The following is a 14,299-nucleotide window of genomic DNA, read 5'->3' on the forward strand; positions in this document are numbered from 1 at the left end:
ATGCTAAAAAATAATCTTTTTAACCACCTATTTTGCTTAATGAGCTGATCACTATTGATACAAATCTGTTAATATGGGCTGATATAAATCTGCCTTTATAAATTAATATCATAATTTTTCCTTCTTTCCATAAATTTATTGATTTGATGAAACATGTAGATTTTAAATTGTTTTCTAACAGAATTTTTCTTGTATCTCTGGTAAAAATTACATTTCAATTATTTGCTTTTTTTCGCACAACATAGTGTAATATTTAAGAAGTGAAACCAGTAAGTTTTACGAATCCTTTTGATTGAGTCAATCAAATAGATATGTTCAAAACAAAACAAGGGGTCCGTGTTTTCGAAAGGGGGTGGGTGGGTAGGTCCAAGGTAATTTTTAGGTTACTTCACTATATAAATTAAATAACTCTGAAAACTCCAGGAGGATCTGGACCCTCTCCCTCTAGATTCGCGCATGTTCTGAAATATGATTTGACGGATGTTACTATTATATGATTATCCTGTGTATTTATTAGTATAAAATGTATAAGTAGCATAATTTTGTCTGTCTTACATGTACCTCAGGTGCCACGTTAATATTACGAAAACAACAGAACTATAAGCAAAAGCAAATGTCATTTCCTGTCGTTTCCGTCATAAACATTGAAGACTATGTTTTCAATATGGATTACTACCAACATCTGTATCATTAAAAAAAGAGAAATCTTCCGTTGTCCTCTGTCTTCAGTTCACTTTGCAAAAAGATCTATTACCAGAATTGAATTGGTATATGATATCCCATGTAAAAAAAATCTTCCAAGATTTATGGTTGGAAATGATTTTAATCGAACTTGTGTATTTTCTATCCTATCGCCAGGGCGCGGGGACAAAAACACACGGAACTCGTTGGATAAAAATCATTTCAAGCACAACACATAGCTATCACGTGTTACATATCGACCAGATGAATAAAGAAAGAAACATGCGATATATTAATAAATTAATTTTAATTGTATCGCAAATATTTGTTCAAAATTTGTGAAATTTCTTATTCTTGTTTTAGTTACACGTCGACATGCTACTGCAATATACTGTGAACCCCGGTCATTCAACTGGAATCATAATTTTATAAATATCATGAATTCTGTGGAAGATTACGCCAGGCGATGGGCCTGACATGAAAAAGAAGACATTGACACTTTTTCATAATGGATTAAATGTATCAGATGTATGTTAAGATGTCGCAGTAAGCGATTGAAATGCAATATGAAAACCATCTACCCTTTTGTGTTCAATAATTCAGAAGGGGAAAAAAAGAATTAGATAGACTACTGGTCCCACCTAACAAAGCAGATAACATTATTGTCTTTATTTATACGGCTCATTATCTTAATTGTATTTTAGAAAAATTGGGATTTCATTCTACAAGTGGCAATCCAACTTACACCCATAGCTCCCTTTCTAAGGAGGAAATTCTTTAAAATCATATGTCAGTTTTCAATTCTGTTTAATATTCCCAAACACCAAAATGATTTTGAATTACCATATTTATATTGGATTCCGAAACTTCATAGATACATAGCGGGTTCCAGTAAATGTTCTACCAAGCCTCTTTCTTTACTCATCACTAAAATATTAACAGCAGTGAAGGAGGAACTTTAGGAAAATTTGAAATCACAAAATTTTACCAAAATAAATAACATAAAAACTTACGACTTTTCAACTCTATATACAACCATTCCCCACGATAAATTAAAGTCCAGGCTTTTTGACATCATTGACAGCTGCTTTTTCAATAAAAATAGAACTCGTAAATTCACTTACCTTGTCATTAGTCATTTGCAAAATTATTTTGTTAAAAACATTCTGATTGTACACACAAGTACTCTGAAGTTGATATTAAAAAGATGCTTGAGTTTCTGATTGACAATATTTAAGTGCTTTTGGAGATCAGGTCTTCCAACAGTCTGTTGGAATTTCCAAGCGTACGAATTGCGCCCGTTGTTAGCAGACCTATTTTTCATTCATATGATACAGAATTTATTCAAAATCATATACATGAGACAAAGAAATCTACTGCTGTGGCCTTCAACTCGACATTTAGATATATCGACGACGTATTATCAATTAATAATAGCTATTTCCATTCATATGTCGACAGGATATATCCCAGTTAGCTTGAAATAAAAAATACCACAAAGTCTAACACATCTGTTTCATATTTGGATATTTTACTAGAAAAAGCAATAATGGTAATCTAACAACAAATCTTTATGATAAACGTAATGACTTCAACTTTTCAATCGTCAACTTCCCTTACTTATGCAGTAATAAACCCTTATCACCTGCATATGGAGTATATATCTCTCAGATGATTCGATACGCAAGAGCATGCTCTACCATGCTCTACGTATGAACAATTTCTAAAACGAGGCAAGTTATTCACAAACAAGTTAATGAAACGAGAATATCAAATGACGACTTTAAACGAGACTGTGGGAAGTTTTATGGTCGATACAATGACCTTGTCAGCAAATACAATTTATCATTAAGTCATATGCCGACGTTTCCATACTAATTGTTAGGCCATTATTTACACACTGAATTGTCGACAGATTGTCCCGTTATTTACCGATCATGACAAGGAGCACACAGCGGGTGTGACCTGTTGGCAGGGGATGCTCACTCCTCCATGGCACCTAATCGCACCTCTGTTTTTGGAGGTCCGTGTTTGCTCTGCTCCCGATTTGTATTGTTTTCATCGACTTTGAGGTTGAATACTGTTCGTTATCTCCATGTTTCATAAAGAGATACTTCTTCTTTAGTCTATTCTGATTTCGTGTTTTTTTTCCATGCAGCGACGTAATATTATATTATATTATATTATATTATATTATATTATATTATATTATATTATATATATATATATATATATTATATATATATATATATATATATATATATATATATATATATATATATATATATATATATATATATATATATTGAAATATTATTTTTAAATAATATGTTTTATGGCATCATTGTATCCTTCCATCTATTTTAATCACATAATCTATTTTTAGTATTCGGTTTTTATAGTTATTTTTAACCTGAGGGTTCATCTATATCTATTTTTAAAAATATTTGTTCTTGTACCTCATCAATAACCAATGAAATTGCAGGATTATGATCACGTGGAAGTCCCTTTTGTTTTTACCCTGGTGAAGGACGCTATTTTGTAAACAGCAAGATTGATTGTGTGAAAATTAAACTTTTGGCCTTGAACTTCAAACAAAGTAAGAAGTGATGTACGGGGAGGATTTGTCACAGTTTAAAGAGGTGTTATTGAAAGTAAGTGTTTATTATTCCCACTCATTCTGAGTTTGTATGTGGATTACTTTACCATCGGCGCCCGAGGTACGGACTTCAGAGAAACTGGTTTGACCCGGTTTAATTAGTGAACATGATGGATCCGACAGTGGTGGGCATTATTGGACATTCTTATGTAAAGCGCTTAGAACGATTTTTATTGCAAAACCCAGTGTATAAGAACTTGTCTTTGATTGATTGATTGATTGTATATTGTTTTACGTCCCATTCGAGAATTTTTCACTCATATAGAGACGTCACCATATACCGGTGAAGGGCTTCAAATTTTGACCTTTACTCGGCACTCAGGGCCATTGAGCAGTGAGGGATCTTTATCGTGCCAACGCCTGTCGTGACACGGGGCCTCGGTTTTTAAGGTCTCATCCGAAGGACCCGCAACTTTCACTTCTGAGTGCCGAGCGCATGGCGAAGGAACAGTTACTACCTATTTTTTATCGACTTAGGTCTGTCGCGGCCGAGATTCGAACTCACTACCTCCCGATCACGGAGCGAGCGCTCTACCGACTGAGCTACCGTGAACGGTAACTTGTCTTTGAATGAAGATCTGTACAAAGTTTATTTTCGAGGTCAGGGAGGTTTGACAGTCCGTGGTCTGTCCAACTCGCCGAAACTGTGCACCTTTACCTCAGTTCCTACTGTGTGTTTTTTGGATATCGGGGGAAATGATGCGACAACTCGTACAGCGCATGTTATTGCTCAGGACATTGTTTCATACGCAAACTATCTTGTGCATGGACTTAGTGTGGTAAACGTTTAATAGGTCAGCTTCTACGCCGCGACCCACGGAAATCCCCGGCGGGTTAGAACGTCGAAGCTTTAAAAATAAACACACACTTAGAACAGTTAACCTCTGGACTTCAGCATGTTCATTTTTGGAAACATAGAGGATTTTGGGCAGACTTGTCATACCTGGGGCACGATGGGGTCCACTTGCAGGTTGGAAGTGATGCAAATTCTCCGGCACCAATGGTTTAATACATGAGGAGCATCAGATATGCCCTGCATAATAGTATGCAGAAAATAAAGGCCAGTAGTTGTTGAATTGTTAAAATTTCTGTTGAAATTAAGTCAGGCTAACCTTACGTGCCTTTTTTTTTATATCTGATTGCAAACTTAAGTCTGTTTTAAGAACTTTCTAAGTTTAATCAATATTTACTTATAAAAATATCAAAGTTTACATGATTATCTGTGTACAATCCTGAGTAAGTTATAGACACAGAATTTCTAATTGCATGTATTCTGAGGCCTGTCTGTTTTCTGAGTAATTTTATTCAGACATGTGCAGAATTTCCAAGTGTATTCTGAGGCCTGTCTGTTTTCTAAGTAATTTTATTCAGACATGTGCAGAATTTCTAAGTATATTCTAATGCCTGTCTGTTTTCTGAGTAATTTTATTCAGACATGTGCAGAATTTCCAAGTGTATTCTGAGGCCTGTCTGTTTTCTAAGTAATTTTATTCAGACATGCGCAGAATTTCTAAGTATATTCTAATGCCTGTCTGTTTTCTAAGTAATTTTATTCAGACATGTGCAGAATACTAAGTGTATTCTGAGGCATGTCTGTTTTCTAAGTAATTTTATTCAGATATGTGCAGAATTTCTAAGTATATTCTAATGCCTGTCTGTTTTCTGAGTAATTTTATTCAGACATGTGCAGAATTTCCAAGTGTATTCTGAGGTCTGTCTGTTTTCTAAGTAATTTTATTCAGACATGTGCAAAATTTCTAAGTTTATTCTAATGCCTGTCTGTTTTCTGAGTAATTTTATTCAGACATGTGCAGAATACTAAGTGTATTCTGAGGCCTGTCTGTTTTCTAAGTAATTTTATTCAGACATGTGCAGAATTTCTAAGTATATTCTAATGCCTGTATGTTTTCTAAGTAATTTTATTCAGACATGTGCAGAATTTCTAAGTATATTCTGATGATTGTCTGTTTTCTAAGTAATTTTATTCAGACTTGCAGAATTTCTAAGATTTCTAAGTGTTTATTCTGTGCAAGCCTGTCTCTAAGGAATGTTGATCAGGCATGTACCGAGTTGGAAGTAAAAGTTGTTTCATAGTTAATAAAAATTCTGTTACAGTCTGCTTCTAAGAAATCTTGTCATGTTCAGAATTACTATGTACATGTACTCTAAATAAAATCCCATACATAAAGTAGACTTATGTTCAGGGCCATAACAGGTCATTTTCTAAGTGATTTGAATCTATCAAATTGTTGAGGGACAACATCAATCATGACAAATTAACTGTTGGCTCATGAATTCTAAGTAACTTTGATCTGTATAAGACCATGTACATTACTTCTAACTTATAGTATTGGAACCAAGAAGTTATATAAAGTACTATATTTTGTTGCAATTCTTTCACTAGGTTATGTATGTATTCAATGGAAAACCTCTAAAAGTGGGTTCAAATTAATATTAAATTACCCATGTGTAATTCATTTCAGAATAAATCATGCCTTAGTGACGGACAGACTCCACACCAAAAACAGCAACAAAAAGGAAGAAGTCATCTTTGATGGACAGTCCTAATCCTTATGCGGCAGCAGCAATCGACTATGACCTCTTAGCGACAGCTATCTTAAGGCAGTCTCAAAACTCTAGCAACACTGACAGTGCTTTGAACGTATGTGACAACAATAGTGCAAATGTCAATCATGATATTTCCAACTGGGATATATGTGAAAGTACTACTACAAGTGACATCGTGAACAGTACCGTAGTCAATTCTGAGGTTCCCATTCAAAACCCATCATCATGCAATGTGATTCCAAAGCCTGCAACCGCTACATCCTCATCAGAAATTCAACAAGTCAATACAGACTCATCTACAAACATCGCAAATTTAGTGAATGCTCTACTTCACCAAACCTCAGGTGAGCCAGCAACATCAAAAATTAAAAATGTTATTTCCATTTCTGATGGTATTCCTCTTGGTGCTGCAACACAACAACGAGTGAAAACCAAAATCTAGGCAGACCAGTTTATAGATTTAAGCATTTTGTTGCAGCAGCGAGAGGAACCAATATCCTTAAAGATTTCAATAGGGTCTGTAACAGTGCAACAGGGATCCTCAAACCCCAAATACCCACTGTCTATACAGCAGTGGACTAATGCCTTCTTAATATTTATGGCTATTTACATTGAGAAGTACCCAGAACAAGCTCCCCATCTTTTAAAATTCTGCTTTTTTATCAGGGAAATGAATAAGATGTTAGGGGATAAGGCATGGAGGGTATACGATGAGAACTTTCATATGTTTCGTATCGTCAGATTTACCATGGCAAAAACCTGTTGAAGAGTTAAGGGTCAAAGCTGCCTCATGCAATTTTCAATCCCAGCAGCCCTTTCGTACAAATACAGGCAGCAGACCTATCAAGTTCTGTTATGCCTTCAACAATGGTGAACCCTGTTCTTATAACCCCTGTCATTACATCCACAAGTGTCAATTATGTTCCATGTCACATTAGGGAGTCAATTGCAGAGTGCGGAAACAAAAACAAGGTACAAATACAACAACCAAATCCCCAGCTAACACCCACAGCCAACCAGCTACTATCTCCAGTCAACCCAAAAAGTTTAAGTAGATTTTAATCAATTATGACAGTGTGCTATCCTCATACCTGATTAATGGCTTCACCTATGGTTTTAAATTAGGCTGTACATCTGCTCCTCCACCATGTACCCCTCAAAACCATAAATCTACATTAGAACATCCGGAGATCATTAATAACTACATACAAACAGGTTTAAACAAGGGGCGTATTGCAGGTCCATTTTCATATAAACCATTTGATGACTGTTGTTTCTCCATTTGGTCTAGTCCCAAAAGGCAATACTGGAAAATGCAGGGTGTTTCATGACCTTTCTTTTCCGAAAAATCATTCAGTTAATTCAAACATACCTAAAGAAAATTCAGCAGTCCAGTATGATTCTATAGATGAGGTAGTTGCTCTGGTTAAAACATTTGGACGAGGTTGCTTAATGGCAAAGACAGACATTGAGGATGCTTTTCGCATTATCCCAATTCACCCATCTGATTATCATTTGCTAGGGTTTACTTGGGAAGGTCAGTTTTATTATGATAAGTGTCTGCCAATGGGTGCCAGCAGTAGTTGTCAAATTTTTGAGTCATTTATTAAAGCTTTGCAATGGGTCATGGTGAATGTGTTTCATGCTTCAGGTATGTCACACATTTTAGATGATTTTTTCTTTGTAGGACCCCCCAATTCAATTACTTGTTCAAATGATCTGGCTAGCTTTTTATTCCTTTGCAAGTCAATTGGGGTACCAATTAAAATGGAGAAAACCCAAGCACCTACAACCAATATTGTCATATATGGAATTCAGGTAGATTCAGAGAAAATGGAATGTCGTCTTCCAGTGGATAAAATCCAAAAAATCCACTTATTTAAGAGGTGCAAAAAGGTCACATTAAAAGACATGCAATCCATTATAGGTCTTTTAAATTTCGCATGCTCTGTGGTGGTGCCAGGCCGAACATTCCTTCGTCGAGTGATAAACTTGACACGTGGCTTAACTAATCCTAAATTTTACATTAGATTGATTTAGAAACATGGGCAATGTTCATTGACCATTATAATGGTAAATCAGTATTTTTGGACAATGCTTGGCTATCTTCAGACCATCTCAGTCTATACACAGATGCATCAGGTTCCCTAGGATTTGCAGCTGTTTTAGGGTCACAGTGGTTTGTCAGTAAATGGCCTTTAGGATTAGATGATTATCAAATTTGCATTAAGAAATTGTTTCCAATTGTTCTTGCGCTGGAAGTGTGGTCAGCTCATTTCCAAAACAAAAAAGGTGTTGTTCCTATCAGACAATATGGCTGTAGTAGAGGTTATCAACAAAAAGTCCTGTAGGGAGAAATCCTTGATGAAATTGTTACGCAGGCTTGTTTTAGTGTCACTACAGTGCAATATTCATTTCCGTGCAAAGCACATTCCGGGGAAGTTGAATGTTACAGCTGACAAATTATCCCGTTTTCAATTTCAGGAAGCTTTCCGGCAAGCACCATATTTAATACAATATCCAACAAAAACTCCAGAGGGCCTTCTTTACATTTAACATCTTCAGCAGAAAGACTACTGCAAGCTTCATTAGCCCCGGCAACAAGAAAAGCATATCAACATTCATGGAAGCTTTTCATTTCCTGGGCTGATTCCATATCCTTACCTGTAAAATCCATTACACTCTGCAATTTCATGGGTCATTTGGTTGATATCGGTTATTCACCAAGCTCAATAACATCACATATTTCAGCTTTGACTTACATTCATAACATTCTTAATATGCCAGATCCATCTCAGTGTTTTTTAGTGCAAAAGATGTTGAAAGGGTGTCACAAATTAGGTCCAACTGTAGATTCACGTTTGCCAATAACCGGAGAAATTCTGATCAAGATGGTTAATGCTTTGAGACACACACTCCCTGATCATGCCCAAATGCTATTGCTTAAGGCCTTGTTTTTAATCGCATTCCATGGATTTTTCAGGTTAGGTGAATTGGTCATAACATCAAAATCACGGGCAGAATATGTAATTCAAAGGTAAGATGTGCATTTTGAGGTAGTGAATAACAAATTAAAACATGTCCAATTGGTCCTACGTCATTTCAAAACCATTAGTTTAGGACAACCAAGGTTTATTACTTTAGAAACATCAAACAACATCCATTCTTGTCCAGTACACGCATTGTTTCAGTATCTTAAACATTACCGCCATTTGAGTGGACCTCTATTCCAATTTTTAGATGGTGGTCCTGTGTCATATTCTTTTGTTTCAAAAAAATTAAGTGAAGTTATCAAATTTATTGGTTTGGATCCAAAACAATGCAAGGGTCACAGCTTCAGAATTGGAGCTGCTACACATGCAGCAAAAGCGGGTTTTTCAGAAAATGCTATTTAGATGGAAGTCAGATGCTGTCAAGCGTTACATTCGTATAGGTTCATTTTCTGTTAAAAATGATTGACCTGATAGTTTCATCATGCTATCTTAACCTAGAATACTAGGTAGTTCAGATATCTGCTATAATACCTTTTTCACATGTAGTTGACTTAGTTTCAGTATATGCCTGCTTCCACCCTCAATCGAAAATAGGTCAGATTATGTCTGCTACCACCTTTAACCCACAGTATGCTACCACCCTTAACCCACAGTAGGTCAGATGATGTCTGCTACCACCCTCCAACCATGGTAGGTCAGATGATGTCTGCTACCACCCCCTTTTCATTTTTTTTGTAGTTCAGATTATGTCTGCTACCCCCTCCCCCCTTTTTTTGTATTTCAATTTTTATGTTTTTATCCACCAAAGTCCCTTGTAGTCAATGACCTTTATCCTTTGTTGATACTTACGCGATGTATGTTACCATTTATTTTGTATCTCTTTGTGTTGCTGGCCACCTGACAATTATGTTAATTGAAAAATAAATGCTGTATTTAAAATGTTCATGTATTGGCATATATATATATATATATATATATATATATATATATATATATATATATATATATATATATATATATATATATATATATATTTACATATATGATTTCTTGTAATACTTCGTTATGTTTTAACTGTCACCAGTTCCCTTCTCTGTCCCTTGGGTGGCGGAATCCAATTGTCATTGGATTTGTGGCGAAATTTTTGTATATTCCACATTAATTTTTACATTGTTTTGGTTTTTCATATCACAGGGAGATCCCCCTGCCATTGTTGTGGACTAGTTTGCATATATATGTTACCTGGTGATCTCCCATCTTATAAATGTACATTCATCAATGATAATATTGTCTTACTTAGTCATTAGGGAGAGCCTGTGTGATATTAGGTGCTCAATAAGTCTTTTTACGTTTATCTGGGATCTCCCTAGTAGTTAAGGTAGTTTATTTGTAATTAGTTCTTTATCTTCGTCATTAATAAATGACAATATTCATCAAAGCATGTCTTGTGGTGTAAAAAATTAACAAAGCTGCGGGACCAAGATGGAACTGGTTTCCACTTATTCTTTACTGTACAGGCATTTGTTTAGCATAAGATAAATGGAGGGCATATATATATATATATATATATATATATATATATATATATATATATATATATATATATATATATATATATATATATATATATATATATATATATATATATATATATATATTTGCGTTTTTAGGCCGTTATTTACACACTGAATTGTCGACGGATTTTTCCGTTATTTCCCGATCATGACAAGGAGCACATGGTGGGTGTGACCTGTCGGCAGGGGATGGTCACTCCTCCATGCATGGCACCTGATCCCACCTCTGATGTTTTGGAGGTCCATGTTTGCTCTGCTCCTATTTTGTATTGTTTAATGGACTTTTTAGCTTGAATACTGTTCGTTATCTCCATACTAGTATATTTCATACATGTAACTTGTTTTTGGATATGTAATTTAATTTACCTATTACTCTCTATTTTACATTACAAGAGAAACAAGCAGCATCCTGTTCACGACATATGTGTTTGTTGACTATTGAGCACTTATTAATATGTATGCAGGCGAACGAAGTGAGAGAGAATATAAATATATTTATGTGCGACCGTAATTAATGTGTGTTCTATATTAGGGTCACGTGTTTGTTTGTTTTTTTTTTTTTTTTGAAAAATAAAAAGCAAATCACGCGGCTGTGGTTCTTTGAGTAAATTAAGAGTAAAATTGTGAGGGGGAAAAACACGGCCGAAAATGATGGCACTCATATGGAGACTTCAATGGATGACTTGGGATTAGAATGAAAATATTTCAAATCAATTTTGCATTTAATAATATTTGCTTGATATAAATTACATGTACAAAAATGTTTATATATATAGAAAATAAAGAACTATCGAGCAGTATTCTGTTTACGACATAAGTAATTGTTGATTATTGAGCACTGAATTAATTTATATTCGGACGAATAAAGTGAGGGAAAATATAAAAAATATTTAAAACTGACAAATGATTTTGAAGAGTTTACCCTGTAAACGGGGAACCATGAGTATAAGTGATAACCATTTACCATCTCTAATAGAAACTGTACATTCATCCAAGTTTCGTACGAATTGATTGATTGATTGATTGTATGTTGTTTTACATCCCATTCGAGAATTTTTCACTCATATAGAGACGTCACCATATACGCTTCAAAATTTGACCTTTACTCGGAACTCAGGGCCATTGAGCAGTGAGAGATCCTTATCGTGCCAACGCATGCCGTGACACGGGGCTTCGGTTTTTAAGGTCTCATCCGAAAGACCCGAAACTTTCACTTCAAAGTGCCGATCACATGGCGAAGGAACAGTTGCTACCCATTATTTATCGACTTAGGTCAGTCGCGGCCGAGATTCGAACTCACGACCTCCCGATCACGGAGCGAGCGCTCTACCGACTGAGCTACCGTGAACGGTTTGTACGAATTGATAGTTTTATACCAAAACTGAAACTGAAGACTGCACACACACACACACACATATATATATATGGCTGCCGTGACGAGAAAAGGGCCCTTATATTTTGACGTCACAATGCGCAGAAAACGATGTCGAAGTGTCAAAGTTGTGATATTGTAAACACGGAAGTGAGATTTTTTCCGACTACGTTTTGTGTACACATGTAGAGAGAAAGAAAGAAAACTTTCAGGTGTTACAAAATATCAAATCAAATTAAATTTGAAGGAGATAATTTTAATAAATAACTTTTTTTTACTATTTAGAACATTTATTTATTCATCATCATGTTTCTGTGTAATTAATCCCAACGATACATTGAACACATTGTCAGGTATAGAGCGATTAATAGCGATATCTATATAGTATGCAAAACAACAGATTCATTTGTTTTCTGAGCAAGTTCTTATATATTTTCTTAAATATTCTTATATTTGACTTATACATTACTGTATTAATTAGCCTTAGTACTAAACGGTAGTTTGCATATAACATTTTTATTGAGAGAGAGAGAGAGAGAGAGAGAACACTCAATGTACTTAGACGCGTTGCTTAAAAGCGCTTTTTATTTTAGAAAAAAGTACCTTGTAAAAATGTAGTGACATACATGTATTTTGATTTTATTCCATAGTTCATCATATCGATAAGCACAGTTAGACATTAAGTGTGGCGTCGTTTTCCAAAAAAGGAGGGGTTATAAATGACAAGCAAAAGGTCTCCAAATTAAAAGGACATCCGTTCAAAGTTCAAGAGAATCAAAAAATAAAAAGAAAAGTCCGCTTTGTTTGAAGATATAGGTATTGTAATATGGGGGATTTTAACCTATTTCAACAATTGAAAATGTGTGTGTCGGTAGGGGGAGGGACTTTGAATAAATAATTCCGTACTTAAAATTAACAGGAAGAGAATATTTTCATAGAAAAAAATTAGGGGGGGGGGGCATTTTTCCTCTCTGCTTTAATTAAATTGGTTAATGGTTAAAGAAATATGTTGTTTGTTTGTCACTAGTAAAAATGTAGGTTTCGAAATCGCACAAATAAATATTACATGTGTATATAGCATAAAAACTAAAACTAAGATATTTTAAAAAGGTTTTTTCTATCTTGATCTACAGTATTGTCGTGTTCATTGCGTTACTTGTAAGAAAGCTAAAATCGAAAAATAGTGAACAGTGAAATGTCATGATCCCGGAAAGCAATAAACCAATTGCACAAAAGTTCTAATGAATTTTAAAAAAAGAAAAAAATGAAATGATAATGAAGATGTATAAAATATAGATTTGAAATAAAGGAGATGGGTGAACATGACGAGTGATAAGCCTATAGTGTTTCAATTATATCAAAATTTTCCCTGATATTTCGTCTAACATTAAAATATACTTTATCTAAAATCTCTACAATTTGCAAAAATCCCTCAAAGATTGAAATTATTTGCCTGTGAAATATTAGACACACACTAATGCGGGCAAAAAGAGTCATTTTCTCATACTATAACACTATTTTGCGATATGAGTGGGTCTTCGCTCCACCTTTTTGAAAGTTAATCCTCAAAGTTTGCATAAAAATATACATTTTTTGGTTACCAAAAATATGGAGCAAAGACCCACTATACCTTAAAAATATACTTTTATGACATAACATTCGCATCTTTACATGTACGAGAAATACTTGAAGTCCATTAAGTCAAGGGTCACATCACAAACATGATTTAAATGCCACTGTTCGTCAGAACTTGTGTAGTCTAGTGGTTAGCGTGCTAGTCTCGAAAGAAAATGATACTCAGGATTTTTATTGCTAGGGTTCGAACCCACAAATACCACATTAATTTTTTTTAATAAAAGAATAAATTTTGCTGAGAAAATTTTCCTCAGAAAAGTTTTGTTTATCACAATTTCATAAATTTCAATAATGAGAACTTTACTCTAAATATTAAATTCACAAACTGAACATGATATTTATATTTCTGAAGCTATAGGCTTTCTGCACGCTATGTTCGCCCATCTCCTTTGCATTTTGCTTAGGAGTTATATACAGTTGATGTGGATGTGGACCCCACCCCCACAGCATAACTATATGTTGAAGGAAGTAATAATGGCATTGATAGTAATGTTTCTCTTTTAAAATATGTACGAAACAAATGAAAAATTTGATTAGGTTGTCAAGAAATTATTTACTTCCGATAAATGACGATATGTCGAAATCTTTTGATAGAAAAAAGTATTGGTAACAAGTGGTCATGGGTGTCATTCAAAATGATATGAAAATTTTCAAACCATCAACCAAATTGATATCAATCGCGTGCTCAAAAAAGACAATCAAGAAATCTGCATTATGAGAAAGATGAAAAATAAGAGCACCAGTGATAATTTCAGCGGGAAAAAGAGATAGGTATTCATAAACATTTACAACTTTGTAGCTGCAAATGTGTTGCTCT

The 14,299-nt window shown here is 34.6% G+C and overlaps 2 pseudogenes; both read left to right on the top strand.

Moving 5' to 3' along the window:
- Positions 1–3,447: 3,447 nt before the first annotated feature.
- LOC133186500 (uncharacterized) lies at positions 3,448–4,415 on the top strand (annotated as a pseudogene).
- A 1,479-nt stretch (positions 4,416–5,894) lies between these two features.
- Positions 5,895–7,148, top strand: LOC133186501 (uncharacterized; annotated as a pseudogene).
- Positions 7,149–14,299: the final 7,151 nt, after the last annotated feature.

The sequence above is a fragment of the Saccostrea echinata genome, unplaced genomic scaffold (genome assembly GCF_033153115.1).
Source record: "Saccostrea echinata isolate AGI-Se365-2 ecotype Australia unplaced genomic scaffold, CSIRO_AGI_Sech_v1 ptg000014l, whole genome shotgun sequence".
In the NCBI taxonomy this organism is placed as follows: domain Eukaryota; kingdom Metazoa; phylum Mollusca; class Bivalvia; order Ostreida; family Ostreidae; genus Saccostrea; species Saccostrea echinata.